The following is a 26,102-nucleotide window of genomic DNA, read 5'->3' as shown; positions in this document are numbered from 1 at the left end:
GTTTAATTAGTTCATTTGTCCTAATAGGAAACATGAAATCTATGGATCAAAAAACAGACCATGTACTTACAGAGCATCTTGGCAGTGCTTCAATCCAGTTCCCCAAGTTTTGCACAATGAGGACCTGATGTCATTTGTGCACAAAGCATCGTTTGCATCACAAGAAACCACAAAATTCTGAGACTTGGAGCTTCTATATTAAGGCTCACATGTCATACTTTCTTCCCTTTAGAGAATGAGAGAGAGAAAGAGAGACTGGCTTTTACTCCATAACGTAAACAAGTAAATCCTTTCCAGGAAGGAAGAGGGCACTGCCCTGGAAGAAAGTAACTGTCTTTGGGGGTGGGGTTGGGGGTGGGGGGGAAGCATATCTGGGTGGTATTACCTTCAGAATGTAAGCAAATGGCTTTGGGAGATAGCTTAGTTTGTTCAGGCTACTGTAACAAAATACTTTAGACTGGGTAATTTATCAACAACAGAAATTTATTATAGTTCTAGAGCCTGGAAGTCCAAAGTCAAGGCAACAACAGATTTAGTGTCTGGTGTGGGCTTGCTCTCTCTTTCACAGATGCCACCTTCTCGTTGTGTCCTCACACTGTGGAAAGAACAAGCGAGGTCCTTTGGTCCTCTTTTATAGGGTCACTAATCTGATTCATGAGCGCTCCATGTTCATGACCTAATTACCTCCTAAACACCCCACCTCTTGATACTATTTCTTTAGGGTGTAGGTTTCAACATACGAATTTGCGGGATGGGGTGGAATCGCAGGAGATGTCTTCAAATTTTTCCAGAGCAGTTCATTATCTTTAACTCCCAAGGCAGTTTACAATTCAGTCATCATTAAACCCATGTTGTCAGCAGTCTGTTCAGAAAGCCCAGACTGTGTAGAAATGTAAAAATATTAATAGAGGATTATTTTCTGAATAAATACTGGTTATAAAGAAGACTGATATTAGGAATCTAGCTAGGAAGATGCTTAGCATTTTAGGTTCTAAGAAATGATCCAGATTCAGATCACCCCAGTGAAACTAAAGAGAGTAAAATGGATATAAGACATATTTTATGTAAAACTGGCCAGGACTTTGTGATTGAATAAATATTAGGGAAAATGGGAAAGATGAATTCAAGTATCTACTTTCAAAGATATTTAAAGAGAAACTTTTAATAGTAGGAAATAGGATTGGATTTGAATGTACATTATTTGAAATATGAGGAAGAGAATTGGGGTACCACATCAGGCTTCACTTTATTAGGCACTGTTAGAATTAAGGAACTTCTGAGACAGAATTGCATGAGACATGTAGATAGAAAAAAGGATCTAAACACCAACAAAGACTTTTTAATGAGATCAGAATAATTAACAGAGCAGTATTTGTCAGGGTAGTGGAAAGTCTTGCATTCCAAAGGAGACACATTCCAGAGAAGTGGAATTCATATGGCACACAAAATACTGAAAAAGATTATAAACAGAATATATTTAATTTTGCAATAGGGAGGCCATCCCTCCATAACTGTGAGACAAAAATTTTATTAGAGTGGCTGAGGCAGAAACCAGCAGTATGGTTAGAAGAGGTAAGTGAAAAAAAAAATGAAATATATTGATTTTCACAGGGGAAAGTGTCTAATTAATATGAATAAAACAAATCCCCACCTCTTCCTACATCTGTGACTTTGCCTCTCTAACCATGCCTACTGTCAATGACTTTACTCTGTTTCCCTCTGAGACTCCAAAATACAAATGAATTTAAAGAAGCAAGTATCTGTACTGAACCAATAAGCCAGGATTTTCTTTAAATAGATTACTATGTCTTTAGATGAGTACTTGTGGGATTACATCTGGTCTTGAGGATTTTTTCAGTAATTGAATTCACTAAATCAGCAAAGCACAGTCGCAATGGGTTATACTCTAGGGCATTAAAAATGGCTCCGGCAAACAAAAATCTACATTTAAAATGCATTAATTGGAAATATGACACTATCTATAAAAATATAATACATATTTTAAATTGTTCCCATAATTGTTGTATTATACTTAGAAATTCCTTGCATTGACAAAAGCAATTTCTAGAGGATCTTTAACCTTTGTACATAAGTAGAGTTGAATATGATATATGAGTATAAATATAAAAGAGAATTCCTTATGTTGACACAAGGGACTAATATCCAGCTCAAAATCAAAAGTCTAAACAATTGATAAGTGGTAGCTGTGCCAGATTAAAGCATTACACAGCCATCTGCCTATCTCCTGGGAAGAGGTGAGCATTACAGGCTGTTTATCACGTTTGGTTCTGCTCTTTCAAATAATCCATACATTGCCATGATTCCCAAAAAATCTTATAGTAAACATTTCATGTCTAAAGCATCAATTTCCTTGCACAGTTTGAAATTCTATTAGAGTACCTAGCAAACCTTTGTAATTTTGTAATTCACTTAGATGCAAATACAACATGTGGCTTTTCTCTGCCAACTAATCCATTCTGTCCAGCCAAGCTTTCAGAAGAAATTTCAGAAAGTTCCATGGTTTCTAGACAGAAGCATATGTCAATATGGTTGCATAACATAGCTAAGTTATTCTCACAACATTTTGTTCAATCCTTTTGTCACTGTTAAAAAAAAAAAACAGCAGAAGAGGAACTCGCATGCATTGTCATTTAAAAAAAACTTTAAAAAAATACAATCATTAGTAATTTGTCTTTTAAATATGACCAGAATATTAAGGGTATGTGACACTCCAAGGAAAAAATGACGAAACAAATATTATTTTAGTGTCGTGTCAGAAAAGACTTACACTTAGCACATCATTATTTATATTATTTCTATGAAGAATTTTGAAAGTAAATCATAGATAATCTCATTTTTTACCAAAGAAATTTAGTAATTTACTCAGCCATATCATCATTGAAGTAGAAATATTTTACCTAGACATCTGAATTACCTGATGTCCATCAGAAAATCTTGAAACTTCTCACAGTACATTGTGAAGAGCCTAGACAGCAATCAAATGTATCATGACTAATTCTGGTTTCCATTCATATACACTGAATTAGTCTATGAGTTTTAGATCTACTAATTCACCTACTCAAGCAACTCCATGAGGTAGTTGCTATTATTATTCTCATTTTTACAGAAGAGAAATTGAAGTGACTTGCCAAAAAGAACAAAATGTAATCAATCAACAAGTTAGGAGGAAAAGGCTAAATACAATATTACTGTTTATACAACAGTTTCTCACTTCCTCAAATTGTTGTTCACAGATTACATACATCAGAATTTTCTGAGTGCTTTTCAAAAATTAGATATTTAGCTCTGTTTCTTCAACCCGGGGAGTCCTTCAGGCTCCACTCCGGTTCCTCCTCCCTTTACTATCATCTGGAAATTCTCTCAAGGTAATATACTGGGGCAACCCTAGGAATCAGTTTGTTGACATTTTCTCAGAACTCTGTGCCCTTCATTGACTAATGTCCAATGTCTTGAAGCCCATTGATTTATGTATTTTGTCTGATGTTTGTTTTTTTAAGGCAATAGGGTAAATCTGGTCCCCCTCTTGCAAATTGGTCAAAACTAGATGTCCCCTGAATTTTTAAAAAACATTGCATTGTAATTGATATCCATAAAAACCTGCCCCTATCATAAGTAGGCAGTAAGATAAATTTTCAGCCTATAAATAAAGGATAAGACCACTACTCAATATAGAGTTTAAAAAAGAGTGGAATGTATTGCTTATTTTTATGAAGGAGAATTATATTAGTCAATCAGTGTCTCTGAGCAGAGCAGATTGGTGGTCTTTATACAAAGTTTTTGGGAAAGCGTGGAGTTCAGGTATTGACATCCTTGTAGAGGTTAAGACATTTTGTAGAGGTTAACGTCAGCTGTAGTATTCAGCCGGGTGTGATTTTTGGTTGATTAGCTGTCACTCAGAGGTGTGCTTTATTGCAGACAATCTATTCCTGACAGACTAACTTTCAGAAGTAAAGGACTGTCACTGATTTTAAAAGCACATTCACTGATGTGAGTTTTTGATCAACAGAAGAAGTTTAAAAACTGGTTCTGATGACTGCTTATTACCACAAATAAAAAAGAATCAGTTTTCACCTACCAATGTGAGAACTTATTTTTGTCACCGAGTACATCTATGTAAAAAGTACAGAAAAACAAACACACAAAATTGGAGCATCACCAGCTCTCCAGAAGCGCCACTTTGTGCTGTCATCCAGTTCCTATCCCCCTCTGAAATTAGTCAGTATCTTGATCTTGATTTCTAACAACATAGATTAGTTTTGCCTGTTTTTCTACATTACGCAGAATTATGCAGTACACAAGGTACAGGTACTGGGTAAGGACTAGGTTCTAGGTTGTTCTAGGTTCTTTTGCTAAACATGTTTGTAAGATTCTTTCATTATTCAATCTAAGATGAAATCTATAGGAATATGTATACAATTGTTGGCTATATATTAAGAAGTGGAATTGCTGAATCATAAGGTATGGATATGTTTAGCTTTAGTAGGTTTTGTAAAGCCGTTCTCTAATGTGGTTGAACCAATTTGTACTTCAATCAGCACTGTGTGGGAGTTTCAGTTGCTTCTCATCTTCACCAACATATGCTATTTATTGTCTGAGAAACAATATTATATCACATTGTACTTTTAATTTGCTTTTCCCTGGTTATTAATCTCCCAAATCTGGTCACCTATCGGCTCCTAGAATCTAAAATTAAGCCAATTATTAACATTTTTAAAAATGTTTGCTTTCAACTTTTCTTTGATTTTTTTAAGAATAATACAGATGTAGCCTAAGTCCCCATATCCGTATTTTTTTCCTCTCCATTCCCCAAAGTTTTTTTTTTTTTATTTCAATATGGATTTGTGAACTCTATTATATCAATATAACTGTGAAATTGATAATTGATATATGATTTCAGGTGGTATATATAATTTTGCAATTGGTGATCCCCCATCACCATTAAAGGTGATGTGTACATGTTGATACATCAGATCTAGTTTGGTTACTTTTTTTTTTTTTTTTTTTGAGACAGAGTCTCACTCTGTCCCCCAGGCTGGAGTGCTGGAGTGCAGTGGCACTATCTTGGCTCACTACAACCTCCGTCTCCCAGGTTCAAGTGATTCTCCTGCCTCAGCCTCCTGAGTAGCTGGAATTACAGGTATGTGCTACCGTGCACAGCCAATTTGTGTATTTTTAGTAGAGACAGGGTTTCACCATACTGGCCAGGCTGGTCTCGAACTTCTGATCTCATGATCCGCCCACCTTGACCTCCCAAAGTACTGATATTACAGGCATGAGACATCATGCCTGGCCCTAGTTTGGTCACTTGAACTCCTTATAATAATCTATTGGATTAATAAACTGCAGTTTTTCTAGTCTCCTCCTGAAGAAGAATTAACTTTAAAAATATGTTTTATATTAATAAAGAGTGTTTCTATGAACATTCACATAAATATTTCTCTCTTATTTCTATTTCAGTCATTCTATTTGATGATTGGGTATAATATTGTGGCTTTAATTTACATTGTCCTAATGAGAACTTGATGTGCCTTTTGATCATTTCAATATTAACTTTTCTGAAGTGACTATCCACATCTTTTGCCTTTTTTCATTTTTTATTGTTATGCTTTCTTTTTCATTTCTATTTTTTAAAATATCCTTTATGTAAGCCCTTGTCAGATATAAATATTTGGAATATTTTGTCTCTCTTGATGTTTCTGGTTAAGAAAAGTTATTAATGTTTATGAAATCCAGTTTTAGTGTTTTTGTTTTTTAGACAGTGTGTCACTCCTTTACCTAGGTTGGAGTGTAGTGGCACAACCACAGCTCACTGAAGCTTCGGCCACCTGGGTTCAAGCAATTTTCTCTCCTCAGCCACCCAAGTAGCAGGCACTACAGAAGCCTGCCACCATGACTGGCTATGTTTTTAAATTTTTTTTTGTAGAGACAGGGTCCCACTATGTTGCCAAGGCTGGTCTTGAACTCCTAGGCTCAGATGATCCTCCCACCTGAGCCTCCCAAAGTGTTGGGATTATAGGAATGAGCCACTTGTCTGGTGATCTGCTCTTTTATGGTTAATATTTTCTGTGTCCTGCTTAAGATATCTTTCTCAGGCAGATATTTTCAATTTTTTTCTTTTTAAATGACGAATAGTTTTACCCTTCACTTTAAGTTATATGATTTTTCCCTCTTTTGCTATACTCTAAGGCAGGACTCTGTATTTTGTTTTTCATTCAGATGCCCAATTGTGCCAGTTCCTTTTATTGAATATATCCCATTTTCTCCACTTATTTTCAATAGCAATGTTGTTGTAAATCAGGAGACAGCATACCTGTACATCTTTTTCTGAACCTCTTATTCTGTTCTATTGATGTTTTCCTCCTCAGGTGTACTGTTATGTGTATAAGCCTTGATCTCAGGTGCTATAATTTCTCTTTGTTTTACTTACTATTTATAAATAATATAAATATTAACATAATTTATATAATTATATAATTTAAATATAATATAAATATTATATATTACACACACACATATTTATATATATCTTATAGTGACTTGATTTATTTATTTATGTTTAGAGACAAGGTCTCTCTCTGTTGCCCAGGTTGGAGTGTAGTGGTATGATCATAGCTCACTATAGCCTTGAACTCCTAGCCTCCAGGGATCCTCCTGCCTCAGCCTCCAGAATAGCTGGGACTACAGACACATGCCACCATAGCTGGTTAATTTTTAAAATATTTTGGAGAAATAGGGCCTTGCTCCGTTGCCCAGGCTAGTCTCACATTCCTGGCCTCAAGCAATCCTCCCACCCCATCCTCCCAAAGTGTTTATAGTAACTTTAAATGAATGACATTGAAATTGTTCTCATTTATTTTATTTTAGTTGGATTATATTTTTCTGAATCAGCAATATCTGGTGATCCTATGGGCAAGTGGTTGGGAGAAACTATGCAACTCCTTTAGTTTTTCAGTCCATTTGCTTCTTTCTTCAATTGTTAGTGTAAAGGATAGTCCCCTTATAATAATAATAAATTGTGCCTTTTGTTATGTCTGTCCTCTTCTAATGTTTTGAGAGCTCTTTTTAACCTCATTTTGTTCTTTCACCAATACATTTCCAAAAATGTCTGGTGCCTTCCAAGATGCCACTTGCTCTCTCAGCACCAGTGCCTTCCTGAAACTGCCACATTCGATCCTGTACATTCTCCAGGACCCTTCCCTTCAGGTACTCAGTATCCAGGATGATCATCTACCTTGACCTAGAAGTGATTTCAGTAGTTTCTACTAATAGTCCTTTGCTTTCTGGGAACAAAACCTAACTGATGTTATCTGTGCTCCATTGCTGCTAGAACCTGCGATCCTTTCCTTTCTTTTGCCCAATCACCTCCCACCCCACCTGTTCTGGACTCTGGAGCCATCTCTGCTGGTCTGCTGACAATCTCTGGCATTTATTTTCTCAATGACACATAGATTGGGATGTGTAGACTTCTATTTGTCTAGAGGTGTGAACCATCAGGGATTTTATTTGCTGTACTAATCTACAATGTATACATGAGACTTTTTGGACTGTTAGGAAGTGATGTAAGCAGCCACTATTATCTTACAGGATTCTCAAATACATCTTTCATTTTTTGAAAAGTCACTTCAAAACAAATGGACAAACAGCATATCTATATAGATTTCTTCCTCTCAAGTGACATATTTCATACTTGCCTCTACAGGTATATACATAATAATATCTATTAAAGACGAATGTAAATTAGGTCACTCTGTTATTCTTTGAAGAGATGAAACTCATACCTCAGAATACATAAAAATAAACCCAAGAGCTTTAAATATATATATATATTTGCCCCTAGTATCTGGTCTGGGATGGAGCCCAAGAATCCACATTTTTAAGAAGGCCCTGTCCTGAAAAAGGCAGAAACAAAGCAATGTTTTCTGATTCGCCCCATACATTATGTGATGGGATAATGAAAGCTAGTATCTTCTTGCTGACAATCAGGATACCTTATATACAATAAAATATCCTTAGACATATTAATACAAACTCTGTCTAAAGAGAGAGAAATATTAAAATAACTCTTTAGACTCAAATTTTTCTGTCAGAAATGTTCAGAATTTCTGCCGGGTAAGTGCTCTCTGATCGCATTCCCAGAAATGCTCCATGCTGACAGGTTATTTTCTAAGAACTGGTTTAAAAGAGATAATATATGATTCAGCAGTTTGTGCTGTATGTTCCGAATTCTCTAATTTTTAAGATCAATAATAGTGGAGTTATGTGATATCTCATTTAATAATTAACATCTCAGAAAAATCCTTAAATTGCAAGCATCTTTTGTAGAAGTCCACCAGGATGTTACGACTTAAGAGAATCAACAAAAGACTTACATCAAAAAATATGAATGTCTTAATTTAAAGATGGAAGTTCTATTATGATCATAAAATTTTACTTTTCCTCATCTATTTTTCAAAATACTAGTTTTTAACAAAATCCTTTAAAGTATATTTTATTATATAATTTAATTCTTTGCACTGAAGAATGGAGTAATTTGCCTAAATTTTCTAATCATTAAAAGATAATTTACCACTTCTATGTAACATTTTTTCACATAGAAATATGGCTATATTTTGCAGTGCTGTTTTACATTGAGAAAAAATGTACCTGAAATTTAGAGTTAATAAGAATTTTTAAATGGCTTGCTTCTTAATTATGTTCACTTAATTTTAAATAATATATATGTTTATTAGGTGATGCCAAATTTAGGTTCATATTTTCCTAATTAGCATAACCCCCAAATGTTGTGATATGCATTCTTACGGATCTAGATAAAATTATGTTCTTTCATTTTTAAATTTAGTTCTATAAATATACTAAAAATATCATATATAAAGCATTTTTCAAAGTATTATTTTGATTCCCACGGTTTATGACACTCTTTTATTCAATGTCTTCACACATAAATTTGGCATTGTACCTTTTTTGGTACTAGAGGCACTTTTGGACTCATATAACAATTTTTCAGAACCTATTGTCTTTATTTCCGACTGACTAAATTGTTCAGGTACAGCCCGTTTTGAATATCATTTGAAATTTTATACAAACCCAATTGCTCATTCACATGACTTTAGAACAGTTTGTTTTTTGGTTTCGCTTTTAACATTTTCCTTGTGGGTCTATATTGAGACCTCCATAACATATCACTTAGTGTGTATCCTTAGAAAGAACTTTTAAAAGAATTTTTTATGATAAAATTGCTTATAAGCGTGAGGTCAGGCTGCCCTAAATTACTAGCTCTATGCTAAATTTTGTTTCTCTCTCTCTCACTTTCTCCCTCTCTCTTTCACTTAATGCACCAGGTGAGCTCAACATGCATTCAAAGTAAAATCAATTAATGCCATGGCAGGCTAATCATTTCTAAACAATATTTTAAAGAAATGGAAAGGATCTATATCTCATCTACAATGAGATGCTAAGGACTTAAGAACAAGCAATTCCCTCTTTCTTGGAGATGGGATTTTGGAAACAAGAATTCCCATTCATGTAATCTACACTTACTATTTATTTGTGTCAATTTATTTCTTCTTCAAAAATATTTGCAATTCAGTATCAACCATAGTTTAGTGTATTAAGCATTATTTACTGCTTTTCTGTCTGAAATTTAAAAATAAGCAAACTTTAGCTTCTTCTCTAAATCTAGAATTCATTTTTATACACCTTGAAAAGAAGTAAAAAGTCATTTTCTTTGTCATTAGTTTTTAGTTGTAACTTATGGGAGCTGTTCAGCAATTTTTACTGCTGCTCATCAAGATGTCTACATTTACTTCAGAAGAGGGCCTCTGTCAGCCTGTAAACACTCCAATGTTTATCTTTCTCACTTCTTATCTGTAAGTTTTAAATATTGTAGAACTTTGACTTTCTTCTAATAGTTCAATGATTGCTGTTTCCTAAAGCAGAATGACCACCTTACCTTTTGTTTGCAATCAAAATATACAAATGAATTAATAAAGGTGTCATTAAAAACAATAAAGCTTTTATAATGCTCTAGGTAATGAAATATGACTTTGCTTTTTTACACATGCAGAACATCTAAAAGAATTCAGCAAGCAAAATATACAGGTTAGTACAGTCTTCTAAAAAATAGTAAAAAAGAAAAAAAAGAAAAAAAAACTTAGTACATTATTTAAGATTCCACATAGGAATAAGTGATACTGTAATACTATCAACCAAAAAAATAAAAACCACTGTAACTACTTCATAAAGAAAAGTTCTTGGCTGGGGATGGTGGCTCATGCCTGTAATCTCAACGCTTTGGGAGGCCCAGGTAGGGCATAGCTTGAGCTCAGGAGTTTAAGACCAGCCTGGGCAACATGGTAAAACCCTGTCTCTACCCAAGAAAAAAAAAGAAAAAAAAAATTTGGGTGTTGTGGCACGTGCCTATAGTCTCATCTATTCTGGAGGCTGAGGTGGTAAAATCAAGTGAAACCAGGAGGTGGAGGTGGCAGTGAGCCAAATCACGCCACTGTACTCCAGCCTGGGTGACAAAGTGAGACCCTGTCACACATACAAAAAAAAGCAAAGCTCTTCTTTCCATATATCAATGTTCTGTCATTGTCAATGAGTCACAGCCTAGCAAGGCCACTCTATATTATATTCACCACAAAAGTGAATAAAATTTATTCTAATCTTATTTCTTAGTCATAATTAAGTGTGATAAATTAGAGTTAGTCTTACTTAAAAATACAATTACTGATACCATTTTATGACCACATGTATTAATGTAGAAAAATATAAACACTTATTTGAAGGCACAAGATTGAGCTTTTGAGTGTGTAGGCTCAGTCATATCTTCAGAATTTAAATCAGACATACTTGCCTAATATACGAATTTTCACATTTTTCACAGATTTCCATAGTAAAATGATTATTTTCAGGGGCTTTGTTTGTGTGCTTGTTTATTAGAGATGAGTTCTTGCTATGTTGCCCCGGCTGGCTTTGAACTCCTGGGCTCAAGTGATCCTCCTGCCTCAGCCTTCTGAGTAGCTGAGATTACACGCATGTGCCACTATGCCCTGCCTCAGAGGGATTCTTAAATGTGTGCATTTAGGAAGATTATAACCACTCAAATGCATTAATAAATATACTTTGTTAGTGTTTATATTCAGGGAGAGTGTGCCATATTAAAATCCCTACTTCTCGGTAGGGTGTGTTGGCTCATGCATGTAATCCGGCACTTTGGTATGACGGGTGGGAGGATTGTTTGAGTCCAGGAGTTTGAGACCAACCAGAGCAACATAGTGAGATCCCATCTCTTCAAAAACTAAATAATTGCTGGGCATAGTGGTGCACTGCTATAGTCCCCAGCTACTTGGGAAGCTGAGGTGGGAGGATCAATTGAGCGCTGGAGTTTGAGGCTGCCATGCAGTGAGCTGTGATCACACTACTGCACTCCAGCCTGGGTGACAGAGTAAGACCTTATCTCAAAAAAAAAAAAAAAAAAAAAAGAAAAGAAAAGAAAAATAATCCACTTCTCTTGGTTACCAGTGCAGTGTACTTTGAATAATACAATAAACTATCACAAGTTATAATCATTTTTTTCTAAGTTTTGTTAAAAAAGGAAAACTTTCTCCATAATTTATAGGGTGAATCAAATGAATCTTTACACAATATTTGTGTTTCAAATGTACACCTTTAAAACTTGGTAAATATTTTAATGTATTGAGAGTTTTTACAATGTAAAAAACTCTCTGATGTATCCAATTTGCATGTTTCAATGTATATATTTTTGTGAATAAAGGATATATTGTTTTAGTTCAGGGGTTTGCCTAGTGTTTATTGAGTACTTCTATGAGAAAACACAAAACAAATGAAATATAACATAAGTTTTGATAGCCATTTCGTGCAGTCACATGACATCGGGAGGTCCATCTTTTCAGGTTCAGATTCACTTTTCTTAAGATAGTCTATCCCATAAAATGCTTATGACTCATGGATTAAAATCACCTTAATGGAATGATTTATATGTACTGTTCTCTTGTCACTTATAATTTCATACCTGGCCCAAGTACCAAAATTCAAATCTGCATGGGGCATCTTGTTGTTGAGTGTATTATTGATAAAGAATTCAAAGTTAGAGTACTTGATAAAAGCAAATTTAAAGTGTTGTCTGTACTGTCATCAGGACAACATAATCCAATGAATTGTTCTTCTCCATTCCCAGAATTTATCTGCTTAAAAACTGAGACATTTTTGGAATAATAGCACTCTCTCCTGATGTCGGCCAGAAAAATATAACATATTTTTGTTCTTCAGGTCTGGTTTTCACTTTTCACTTAAAAAAATTGTCTGTACATAACATCTCTCCTACTTCACGGTACTTTAACAGCATCATGAAAACAGTTTTTCACTTTTGCATTTTAAATGATAAAATAATAGAAATATTTTTTCCCTCTTTATGTTTTAAATTATCAGCTCCCCAATGACATGGAGGAAACCTCTTTAGAATGAGATATGGATAAAAGAAAAAGCACAGCTTAGAATCTAAAGCATTGAACCTCAGAGTTAGCCATTAACACAATGACTACATAATCATAAATTTTAAAAATTAAAAGATTCTGAGACTGTTTTGAATGGCTTTCCTCACATATAAAAATAATAAGGTAGATTAAATAGTCACTAAAATGTCACCATTTAACTACCTTGGAATAATAAAATTAATAGATGTCTGTCTAGAACTTGACAGTTAATAAAGCTTTTTCACATGTATTACTTTATTTAACAGTGTTGCTAGCTCTAATTTGTCTCCCAAATTGCAATAAATATGCTAATTCTAAAGACGAATATTTTCCATAAATAAAAAAAGTTATTTGGGCAAGTAACCTAACTTTGGTTTCTTCATCTACAGAAAAGATGATAATAATAGATGTTTCACAGTACTATATAAGCAGAAGTTTTATCCACAGTTTCTTTAAAAGAATAAACCTCAACTCTAATTAGCTACTTAGTTCTCAGCCATGTAATTGCTATTGCATGTAATTGCATTTTCCCTCTAGAATTCAATATCAGGTTGAAGGCTATGGATCTTTGACTTGAATAAAGTAGCAAGTGTATAATAAAACATGTCAAGCAATAAGGATCAAGATAAGACAATTGTACCATTTTATTTGTGGTAAACAATTATCTTGCTAACTAGTGATGCACCATTCAGATTTTCCTTCAGTGAAACAATGAACATCTTGTTGTCCTTACTGTTGTGAGTATGTCTGCTGCCACCTTTTCATAGCCCTCTGAAATTGTGCTAACCCAGCCTCCAGTTTCAAGGCTACATGGCTCACATTCAATGATTGATGGACCTGGGGCTACAAAGGATTAATTACTTCTTTTGAACTCAAGACCACTACGGAGGACCATTCTTCTTCCAAATTTTTCCTGTGGGCTGAGTTTAGGATGTAGCTACCCAACACTTTCTTTCCCTTCTCCTTTACAGATGTTGATCCCAGAGATTTCTAATAAACATTGCGCATACAAAATCCTTTCTCAAAGTCTGCTTCTTGGATAATTCAAACTGCAAAAAATGTTTATGAGACATACCTATCTTCCATAAAATAGTATAATGATACTTAAAGAAGTCTAGGTTACCTAAATGAAAAGGATGTTAACTCGATGATAAGAGACTATGTAAGTGGGTGAGGGTATGTGTGCACATGTGATACAGTAGAAACAAGTATATAGGTCTGTGACTGACAAAATTAACTATAAGCCAAATCTTAAATTCCTCCCTTCTTTTTTTTTACTAACCAAAATATAATTTTATTAAGAGCAATATTATTTCTTATCCCATGAAAAATATTCATTTGTCTAGCCTTTCTAGTGCTAGAGAATACCATATAATATATTCCAGGTCTGTGAGATAGAAAGAGCATCCTTTTGCAAGTACTAAGAGGGTTTCTCTTTGTAATTAGTGCAAAAGTGAGACTGTCACTTCTCTTTCTATCCTTCTTTCTGCTTTGAGCACAGATGTGCTGTCTGGAGATGAAACATCATTCAATAGACAACGAGGAGAAAGAAAGGAGGACAAGGCTAAAGATCAGAAACGCTGACCCTGACATTCCTGAGCTACTGACCCAGCTTCAAAAGTCATTGATTTCTAGACTTTCTGGTATACATGGAAAATAAATACTTTTGCTTAAAACAAAGGGACCTCATGTTAACTTTCAATTACAAGACTAGCTTTCTTGATTCCTTTGAAGAAATTTTGAAAACTGTACTTTGTCATGAAATTAAAAAAAAGTCTAAATCCCTTTGGCTCTACTTTTAAGATATTAAGAACATACCAGAAGATCAACTTTTATATAAAGGATGAGGAGAAAGACAGAAAAATCCAATCGTTCATGTTCTGGTAGATTATTGGGAATTAAAAAGGAGAGTGAGAAGGAGCAAGGATATCAGAGGCAGAGTTCTCATCCTCCCTCATGCTCCCATCTAGTCCACGGCTCAGGTTGGGTGCCATAAAGGTTTCCCAAATTTATTAGGGGGGGACAGTGTCAGAAAGCTGCAGGCCCTTAGGAAATATTCCCCCCTCAGTTCTGCCATATCAAAATGCCCTATTAGTAGGTACATGAACATGGCAGAGAAAAGCGAATACATAGATGAGTCTAAGACTGTGGTCTTGGTTCTTCAGAACTTGTTGTTCTATTTTGGAAAACATGGAGTTAAACAACTGTCCTGTAATCCCTGTTAATCCTATAGGAAGGGAGGCCAGGATATTCCTGGGGAAGAAAAAAGCAGGCAATCTGTTCTAATCTTCTGGTAAAAGTACTAATAACAAACCTTCTGGAAAATAAACCAATATTTATCAGGAAGAGAATTTTACCTGTGGAATTCTTTTAACATGATAGTCCTGGTTTATGGTTGCTTATGGTAAATAGTTACAGAATCTACAGATTCATGAAGCACGACTCCAGACTGTATCATGTGAGCTATGCAAATATATAAGTGTAAATGAGGATATTAAATAACTGAGATGTTCCTTGTTGTGTGAGGCAGCCTTGTGCACTCTATTAAAGATCTCATGTATTTTTCTTGGTCATAGAGCATAACTGATCTGTGAAGGAAGCACCTGGAACCTGGGACCTGGTGTATCCAGACATTTTCCTTCATCTGGTTACTTACTTGTGTTTTTGACATAGTTTAGGAAAGTTAGACACTGTGTAATATATCTGACTTGTGTGTCACTTGGATTTGACAATATGATCCTTTGTGTTGACTCACATATAAAGGACTCTAAATTGCTCCTGTGCTCTACAAAGAAGATGCAAAGGTGCTAAGAGGGCCAGGGAACTACCAAAGACCTTACACTTAAAAAAAAAAAGTCACAGTGTTCAGAAAATAAACGTTTGGTCCAATGTTGGTGAACTCACTGTGATCCAAAAATTTTTGTAGAATAAAAGCTTCATAAGAATGGGAATTCATTATTCTGTTTTGTCACTCTATTTCTAATAAATTTACTGAGCACATAGTAAGTTCTCAGTAAATAAAAATAATACATATAAAATAATATTTATCAATAAATATAAATAATTAAATGTATAAATAAGTACTTGCATATATCATAATTTAAATACTCTTTTCAGGTAATTCATCCTGTGCTTGGATGTCTCAGGGATGTGCTCAAATGTGTCCCAGGTATGGCGCTCTCATGCTCCTCTCTAGACAGTATCAATGTACATGGAATAGGAGTTTATGTAACCATGCAATAAAATAGAGATTAAGAAGGTCATTGAATTAATGCTGGAATTATCTGAATCTCCTGAGATCTCTGCTGTGGTTAGAGTAAGAGAGATCTCAAATATCAATATGCTAGCATCTAAAGTAATCTAGAAACTTATTTCCTTATAAGTGTTTCTAGTATTGATAATCATTGTCATGCTAAAGATGTGAAGAAATTCAGCCTCAGGACTCAATCCTGACAAGTGGCTTCTTTCTTCTAGGATTTACCTTTCTGTTTCTTCCTTCATAAAACACTATGGGATTAGGACTTGAATTCAGAAGGCTGCAAAAAAATATGTTTTGAGGGCAAAACAAAATCAAAGATTTAATATTTGCAAAATATTGTCTCTCTTATCTAAAGTCATAAAGTCCTTCCTGCCTACCCTAATTTGATTTCTCCTATCCTACATATTTCTGCTGCCTCCCTTTACACAGCAGCAGAAGAAGGTAGGCACTTCCCATTTGGAGATCCAAAGATTTCAAAGAGCTAAAGGATGCAGTCTTGAAAAAGAGAAGTGGTGAATGAAGACATGGAGAAAAGGTTTGAGGAAGAGAAAATCAATGAGAATACATTCTTCTCTAGTCAAAGAAATAGCCCAGCAAGTACACCGTTCAGTGAGTTGCCCATTTCAGGTAAATGGGTTTAGACAAAGGACGCCATTTAACTATACCTCCCAGATCTCCTCCCAGATCTTTGACCACTGACAGATATTTGAGTCATCCGCATGGTGAGCAACAGAAAGACAAGAGAGCAAGTTACAAAGATTGTAGAGTGATTGGAATTGATTAGAAGTGCCAGATGAAATTCAATTCTTCAAAAGGTGAAGAAAATGGGTTACTTAGTTGAAATATAATGTAGAAAGGCAATGAATTCAATGAAATAAGTAAGGTCAGCAAGGCCTTGGAAAGAAATAGAGAAAATTAGGAAGGGGAACATTATTGTGTTTATATTCTTATGAGAACAAACAGGAAAGAAAAAACACAGTGGGAGTTTAATCAAGTAGTTAAGAGCTTTTTGCATACAGTTTTGAAAAGAGAGAAAATATGTGCACTTAGAGACTGGGTCATACAGGGACTAGTTAGACCCATTCTGGAAAGTGCCCAGGAAAAGTTTGACAGGATTTTTGACACAGAAAGATGAAGCTCTAGAGATAAAAAATAATTCAGCTTTATCAGCCCTCCCACTGAGAAGGATGCTTTTGTGAGAGACAGATGACACAACTGCTGAGAAAATCTTTGCTGGCCACCTAAATGTATGTCTAGGAAACCAAAGATCAGCACAATTTAGGAAAATTAACAGCATGAAATGGAAGGCTTAATCAGAACAAATGACAAGGAAGAGAACAGATAATTTAGGGAACAAAAGAAAAAAAATTCTGATGGATGTCCTCAGAAGGATTATAGAGGATGCTGCATCCGAAAACAAAATCAAGCTTCTATAAAAAGAAGCAATCAGAAAACAACAAAAAGTTTGAGAACTATTCAAAATAGATCGAAAAGGTTTTTTTAATCAACGAAAGGGCTGGATATTAGATTTAAATAATGACAGGCCAAATGAATAACCCAAAGGTGAGTCAAGAAGATGCTCCAAAAATTTTAGGAAATGAAAGAACTTGCCATATCTTCCTAAAAACAGATATTGGTAGAAACAGATAAAAAGATAAGAGAGCGGAAAATCAAACAAATAAGAAAAGAAGGTCTCCTTGACTTGAAGAAAAGCATCCTTCTTCAGACTGAAAGGAACTCTTTGGATTGAGCAAAATAGCTAAGAAAAGACCAGCACTTATACAGACCCAGGAAAAGTATTGCAACCCCTAAAACAAAACATTCTACAACTTATCTATAAAGAAGTTCAAAAAACAGGTGGACTTCAGATATCTTATCTTTAATAAAAGATACAAGAAGAAAAGGAAGTATGTTTTCAAAATCTCAAAAGAAAGGTAAAAGAAGAACTCAGAATTCATTATTCAGACAAATTCTCATTTAAATATAAGGGAACAATAAATACATTTTTAGATATCTATGGATGCTGGTACTGTGCTATGTTCAGGCCTTCTCTGAAAGATTTGCTCAAGTTGGTACTACCAAATATGAACAAAATAAGTTCAAAAACTGGAAAGACATGATAGATAAGAAGCAGTCATTAGAAAAGAGATAGTGGTTATTAAAGGAAATTACAGTTATGTCCAAAGAGTTTTAAATTTAGGAGGGCACACATTTCCTGAACAAGAGAGTTAATATTAGCTGTGAAGGGTGATATATTTTATCTTATGTGGATCAGAAGCAGCTTGGGTAGCTCTGGACATGAAAGGTTGGTGGGTGGATTTCAATAGGTGTTACAGGTCTCTCAGTGGAAGATGAGCTGTAAACAAAGTATAGAGATAGGAAAGAAAAAGTGATTTTAGGGAACGGCAAATGGATCAGTCACACTTGAATCACTGCTGGAAAATAGTGAGAGATCAGAGTGAAAATATTGATAGGAATACAGTGATCTTGATATTGAAATTAAGGTGAACAAAATAAGATGCTGGTTATTAGCATTTAATACCTTTTTGTATTAAAGCAAAACAAGGCAAAATCAAAATTAAAAGCAATCTCAAAGTTATACCAACTGTTCTTTTATATTATTTCTGTACCTTAACTAATGCTTTTTTTCTGTGAGAATACAACTACAATTACACTAATAAATATTATGCTTTTGTATTCCATACATTGGTTCTTACATGCAATTCTTTATTTTGTCTTTGTGTTAGTCTGATTATAGTCCATAAACTAATCACAAGAGTCAGATAGTAGAGAATGAAACTTTTTTACCTATGTGTCATAATTCAAATATTGTTAAAGTTTATTGTAAGCATTGTAATAATGAATAGCATATGTTGTCTCTAAATATTAATGAAAAGATAAAGGAATAGATGTGAAAGTAAAAGAGACAGTTTTACAAAACACTGCAGCTGGCATGTGCTACCCCAAATTTGATCTTACCTATATGAAGAATATGTGTATAGCATATTTGTAACATATCATATTAACATAATCATAACATGTTAAATTATGTAGTTTTTTGTTTCCTTATACTATTATCCCCAAAAATTCACCAGAGAAATCTTTCTAAAGATGTCTTTAGTAATGTGTGCAAGCTAGTCATTATCCAATAATGAGTTTGATTAAATTACATTGGTAATAGCAATCTTTCTTCTTAAATCTGTGTGTGTCCACATATGGACACCAAGAATAGCTATCAAAGACTACCACAGTTATTACTATGAGTGGCACTACAAAGAACACTACAAAAAATTGTTTACAAGCTTTCAGATCTACAATAGAGAGGACAGGATTTTTAAATAAAATGCCTTGTCAAATTTCAGTTTTTGTTTAAAAAAATATTAAAAAGGGAGGGAGGAAAAGAGAGAGGGAAGGAGGGAAGAAAAGAAAGAGGGAAGGAGGAAGGGTAAAAGAAAGAGACACAAAAACATTTTTTGTCTTTTAATCTATTTTGCCATTGATGTCATTTTTCATATTATAGATTTTTCTCACCTTTAAGTGACAAAAAGCCAAAATAGGGTGTAAAAATTATATTTCATAAAGGGAAATTTATTTCTTTGATCTTAGTTTCTGGGTCAGCTTGGGGCCTCTGAGAACTTGATACCAAGTTGGGACTTGTCATGCAAATCCCATTTATGTAGGGAAATTCTTGTAAAGGAAAGGGAGTAAAGGAAAGTATAGATAGCCTTCAGATAGATGTGTGCATAATGCCTGATACTAGACACCAAAAGAAAAAAAAAAAAAGAAGACTGTTGAATAGGAAGAACTTAATATTGCAATGCAGTTCTGAGAAAGTCTTGGTGAGGTTTTGAGCAAAGGTTGCCCTATAGAGGAGTCCTAGGTACAGGCAGAAATGAGCCAGCTCTACTACTGCTGCTTTGCACAGCCAATGGCCAGGAGCTACCCAGCGGAAGTGTGGCCTCAGCAGTGTGGACTTGAGTACTCTCCTGAAGGTAGAGATGTAGTCAGTGGAGGCTGTCAGCCAGCCAAGCTCCTTACAGCAGGCTCTCTTGAAGGGGGTTCTGAGCAGTGCAACTCCAAAGTCCCACATCTTCTTTTATCAATCCTTCCATTTTCTCTTATTTTTCTCTCTTTTATGTTGTGGCAGCACCAATGAATAAAAAATAGTGTTTTCCTGTTTCTATATATCTGAATATTTATAACACTCACCCTCTTTGGTCCAGTGTTGATTTATTTTATAACATAATAGGCCACCAAATAATAGCCAAAGAGAGGTATTTCAAGGAAGTGATACTTTGGACTTCTTGCTCATTTAACTCCAGCAATTTGGTTGCTAGTTTAAGGCTATTAGAGAAATGAGACTGATTAACAGTTTTTAGACCTTTGCTTCCTATGCCTTGGGAAAATCCTAATGTGTATGTGTTTGTTACCACACACCTGTGGGACGTAAATGGGGACTAACTATAGTTGAAATTCCCTTAGCTCATATAATTACAGAGAATCTCATCCATGAAGTTGAAATCATTTTACCTTCATTAAGTTAAAATTCTCTAACTTAGTTACCACATGGTATAGTCTGACCAAGGATTGTAGTGAGCTATATAACTAACAAGGCTGGCTTTATGAAGAACTATAAAAGAACGTTGATTTGGTGAATAGCTGTAGGTTGTTGTGGAGGCTTCAATTTTATGTAAAAGGAAGAATACATTAAAAAGAATTTATTACATGAAAGTTCTTGACCAAGGACAATGAAAAATCTTGATAGACCTTAATGGAGAAGTTATGAAGGTTAAAATACCCATTTAAATAATTTGGGGTGATCTGATTTTCAAACATGGGAAAAAGATAAAATACAATTTCTTAGCTGTCAAAGAGGTTAGCACTGAGATTTGAGTAAAACTCCACAAAAATGTTGAAATAAAAAGAAATGTGCATGTCTCTGGAATATTACAATTGTTAGACATAATAAATGAGAGTAGAAATATGATCATTGCTAGACAGATGATTCAAAGACTCGTGTTATGCATATTTAAAAGGACAGAGTCACAGAGAAAATCACTAGCATCTAGTTGGCAAATGGTGTAAATTTTTCAAGAAAAGCATATTCATACATAAAATATGAATGTCTTCATAAGTACAATATCCACTGAGGCATAGCCAACAATTCAGAGACCATGTTGGCACACTAATATGGACTCTGCCATGAAATGGTGGTATATTTTATACTACCACTAGAATCAGTAGTAGGTGCATAAAAAATAAAGCACAAGAAATTAATCAAATTAATGTTTGAATTGATTGTTTTGTTGAAAGAAGTATGACATAAATGTGTGCAGTTTCATATATTTCTATGTATATTTTTCTTTTTATTTTTTATCATTTAATAGAGACTAAATGTGTCATTTTCATCATTGCAAGGGCACATGAAGTATGTATTCATTTGGTCTTTTTTACTATAAGTAAACCGGCTTAGGCAGAAAAGAGAAACATACTTCAAGAGGGATTATATTCAAGTGAACCTGAGGACAAGGATGTAGTCAGACTTTAGAAGTGAACTGGAACCGGGAATCTGAATGTCAGCATAACCTAGTATTGCCTATGCTCTTTTCTGTGATGTGGCTTATTTCTTCTCTTGGTACAATTGCAGCTTTTTTGATTAACTGCTAACATGGCAGAATGAAGCTATCCAGAGTTCTCAGGTTTTCATCTTCTCCATTCTAGAGACCAGCAACATTAAAAGCAAACATTAAAATTAGATAGTTTTGGTCTCAATTCGAAATTCTTGGTGGAGGAAGTACGTCCAGGACTTAGGTCAGCTATATGGCCCTGGACAATCAACTGTAGCCAGGAGGAGTACAGTTTTGTTCCATTCACACAGTTGTTCTCACTGTAAAAATGTGAAAGAATATGTTAAGGAAAAGCATAACTTCACAAAAGTTGGGAGCTTGGATAGGTAAAACCATAAATGCCTACTTTATTGTACTAGAAAATATATTAACCTTTTATATCTGACTAGTTTTGTTTCGGACATTAACTAATTCAGTGATCTTATCTAAACCGCCTAGACTCTCTGAGACTCAGTTTTCTCTCAGAAAGAGAAAAAAAAAAGCCTTATCTTTCCAAAGCCCCTAAAAGCCTTAAATTTCATGAATTTACTTACCCTTTTCCCAATTCAGCCAAAGGAAGTTATTGGAGTACTCACCAATGGAGATCCAACAAATGAATTCATTGAAATAAAAATGTCAAGACTTGGAAAGATCTATCGTAAGTTCCTATAACTACCCACAGGTGGTCATCACCAAGAAGTATTCCCTATCTCTCAGGAAAATGTTCAGAATTGAGATGACTCAAGCTTTGCCCCTCCTTCTTCCACTGAAATAATAATAAAGTATTTCAGTAGCATCTTTTCTGAACTTTTCAGTATTAATACACAAAGTCCACAACCATCTAAAATTTGGAACTAAGAAATTAACACTCATTCTCACAAATGAAAAAAAATTAAGCCTTCGAGATTTCAGTGTTTTTCAATGGCCCTGATTGGCTGTATTTTTTTTTTTTTTTTTTTTTTTTGCTTCAAAGTTTACATTTTTTAAACTTCTATTTTAATTTCTGGATACATTTGCAGGTTTGTGATATAGGTAAACTTGTGTCACAGGGGTTGTTGTACATAATATTTAATCATCCATGTATTAAGCCTAGTATCCATTAGTTATTTTTTCTGATCCTCTCCCTCCTCCCAACTTCCAACATTTTATATGACTCAGTATCTATTGTATCCCTTTTTGTGTCCACATGTTCTCATCATTTAATTCCTACTGATCAGTGGGAACATGAAGAATTTGGTTTTCTGTTCCCATGTTAGTTTTCTAAGGATAATGGCTTCCAGCTCCATCTATGTTCCTCTAAAGGACATGATTTCACTCTTTTTTATGGCTGCATAGTATTCCATGGTGTATATGTACCACATTTTCTTTATCCAATCTCACATTGATGGGCATTTGGGTTGATTCCATATCTTTGCTATTGTGTACAGTGTTGCAATAAACATGAGCATGCATGTGTCTTTACGATAGAATAATTTATATTCATTTGGGTATATACCCAGTAATGGGATTGCTGGGTTGAATTGTATTTCTGTTTTTAGGTCTTTGAGGAATTGCAACACTGTTTCTACAATGGTTAAACTAATTTACACTCCCACCAACAGTGTATAAGTATTGCATTTTCTCTGATATCTTGCCAGCACCTGCTATTTTCTGACTTTTTAATAGTAGCCTTTCTGACTGGTGTGAGATGGTGTCTCACTGCATTCTTGATTTGCATTTCTCTAATGATCAGTAATGTTAAGCTTTTTCTCACATGCTTGGTGGTCACACATATGTCTTCTTCTGAAATCTATCTGTTCATGTCTGTTGCCCACTTTTTAATGGGGTTGATTTTTCTTGTAAATTTATTTAAGTTCCTTATAAATGCTGGATATTAGACCCTTGTCAGATACATATTTTGCAAAATTTATCTCTCATTCTATAAGTTGTTTGTTTACTCTGTTGATAGTTCCTTTAGCTGTGCAGAGCTGTTTAGTTTAATTAAATCCCATTTGTCAAGTTTTGCTTTTGTTGCACTTGCTTTTGGCTTCTTTGTCATGAAATATTTGCCCATTCCTATGTCCCAAATGATATTGCCTAGTTTGTCTCCCAGGATTTTACAGTTTTGAATTTCACATTTACGTCTTTAATCTGTCTTGTGTTAATTTTTGTATATGGGATAATGAAGGGGTCCATTTTCAATCTTCTGCATATGGCTAGCCAGTTATTCCAGTACCATTTATTGAATAAGGAGTCCTTTTCCCATTGCTTGTTTTTGTTGACTTTGTCAAAGATTAGATAGTTGTAGGTGTGCAGCCTTATTTCAGATCTCTCTATTCTGTTTAATTGGTCTATGTGTCTGTTTTTGTATCAATACTATGCTGTTTTGGTTACTGTAGTCCTGTAGTATAGTCTTCTAAAAATATATGCATCTAACATTTGCAGTTTCCAAACCCATGGCTCTCCAAGACTTATATAGGCCAAAAGTCATTTGTGAAAATCACAGGTCAACTACCATCATTCATGTGTACTAATCACTGTTTTCAACATTGTATAATTTATTCCCTCATTTTGAAAGCTGAGAATTTCATAGCTTATTATTACATTGTCTAAATTTACAGAATTAACTTTGAGACAAATGATGTTATTTTAATACAAAGGAAGGAAAACCTGAGCAATTTTTCCATGTAGAAATAGAAAATGGAATAAAGCTAGCATAACCTTGAGCCCCATCCCCTTTCCCATGTAAGGTGCAGTCTGGATGCCATCATTGATCTTTAAAAGGAAGACTTTTTCCTGTCAAGGACTGATTCTGAATTCTAGTCTTTCTTTATTTCTCACATGCCACTCCTGCACAATGCAGATGAACCCAACTAAATATTATTGAAGTGTGAGATCATCTCAGGACACAAATTATATGCTCAGCTGTTAATTCTTCAGTATGCACTCAGATTGTTCATTTAACTCAGAAGAAATTTGAAGTCTAAAGGAGTTCCTCCTGAGTGGCCTCTATCATTAGGTTTGTTTAAAGTCAAACATTTTCCCTTCAGTTCCAAACCATTTGATTTGTTTTTATTTACTTTCTTTATTCTTTTAATGAGTATCAATTTCACTTCAGGAACTGTGTCATTTACTTCTCTATATGTTTTCATTTATTTTTCACAATACCAATTGTGAGACGTATTATTTTACAGAATATCTAACTGACCGATTATGATTGTCCTTCATTTCGATTCTACAACAGCATTCATCAGCTGAAAGTTCAGTTCATTGCACATTTGTGCCCTTTTGGTTTCTAGTCAAAGTTTTGAACGGTTAATTCATTCATAAGTTTTCTAAAAAGTCATTAAATATATGCGTGTGAGATTTAATAGCCACTATATCCTGGATATTTGCCATCCTTCTTATTTGAAAACTTTAAAATGCTTAAGGCTTCACATTCAATTTTTAGTATTGAGAACTTGGTAGCTGGCCTTCAAAATCTCTCTCTGAAGTAATCACATGAATTAATTAAATTATTGAGCTTGTCTTGAGAATCTACTTGTGCTTCTGAATGCAAATGGTATCAAAACATAAGCACAAAATATTGCATTTTTCAATAGTCCATGTTAAGGCTTGTATTCATTTGCTAGGGCCATCATAAAAAGATACCAGAGAGTGGGTCTCTCTTTTTTTTTTTTTTTTTGAGATGGAGACTCACTCTGTCACCGAGGCTGAAGTGCAGTGGCACAATGTCAGCTCACTGCAAACTCTGCCTCTTAGGTTCACACCATTGTCCTGCCTCAGCCTCCCGAGTAGCTGGGACTACAGGTGCCCACCACCATGCTCGGCTAATTTTTTGTATTTTTAGTACAGACAGGGTTTCACTGTGTTAGCCAGGATGGTCTCGATCTCCTGACCTCGTGATCCACTCGCCTCAGCCTCCGAAAGTGCTAGGATTACAGGCGTGAGCCACTGCGCCCGGCATGAGAGAGTGGGTCTCTTAAACAACAGAAATTCTGGAAGCTAGACTTCTAAGATCAAGGTGTTGGCAGGGTTGATTTCTTGTAAGGGCTTCTCTTCTTGGCTTGTATATGGTTGTCTTCTTCCATTGTCTTCCACTGGCCTTCCCCTCTATGTATGTCTGTGTCCTTATCTTTTTTTTTTTTTAATAAGGATGCTAATCATATTGGATTAGAGCTCACCCATATAACCTCATTTTACCTTAAAATTAACTTTAAAAGTTCTATATCCAAATGCAGCCACATTCTGAGGTACTGTAAATTTAATATATGAATTTTGGGGGAAAAGAATTCATCACAACAAGCCTTATCATATTTGAAAAAGTCTTTAGATTTGGAATTAAGAATCAAGTTTAATTGCATAAATAAATATTTTTACAATATATCACTTTACATTTTTTCCTGATTTGTAGTGTGTGTGTTTGTTTAAGTAAAATCCTTATAGAATTACCAATTTACTCAAATATATAAGAAGTAAAAACTGAAGTTTTTGAAATTCATTTCAATTTTACAAAATTGTTCAAATCTGAAAAATTTGGCAAGGCTCAGCCTTTATTATTATTAGTTATAATAGCAACATAATTTTCTTGTCATTTGATATTTCTTATATTTTTGAATATGAGCATCACAGTTTTAATGTCATTTTCCATGCAAACTGTTTAAACAAGATTTGGGTGATGTTGATCTTATTAGCAAAAGTTTCTGTTAATGATTCTTCAATTTCATGAATTTATCATAAAAG

General features: G+C 34.5%; 1 pseudogene; it reads left to right on the top strand.

The window, feature by feature from the left end:
• Window positions 1-22,052, top strand: part of LOC117072144 — a 97,973-nt pseudogene extending 75,921 nt beyond the window's left edge.
• Window positions 22,053-26,102: the final 4,050 nt, after the last annotated feature.

Source organism: Trachypithecus francoisi, unplaced genomic scaffold, assembly GCF_009764315.1.
Source record: "Trachypithecus francoisi isolate TF-2019V2 unplaced genomic scaffold, Tfra_2.0 Lachesis_group4, whole genome shotgun sequence".
In the NCBI taxonomy this organism is placed as follows: domain Eukaryota; kingdom Metazoa; phylum Chordata; class Mammalia; order Primates; family Cercopithecidae; genus Trachypithecus; species Trachypithecus francoisi.
The sequence above is the reverse complement of the archived record's forward strand: the minus strand, read 5'-3'. Positions and strand labels throughout refer to the sequence as shown.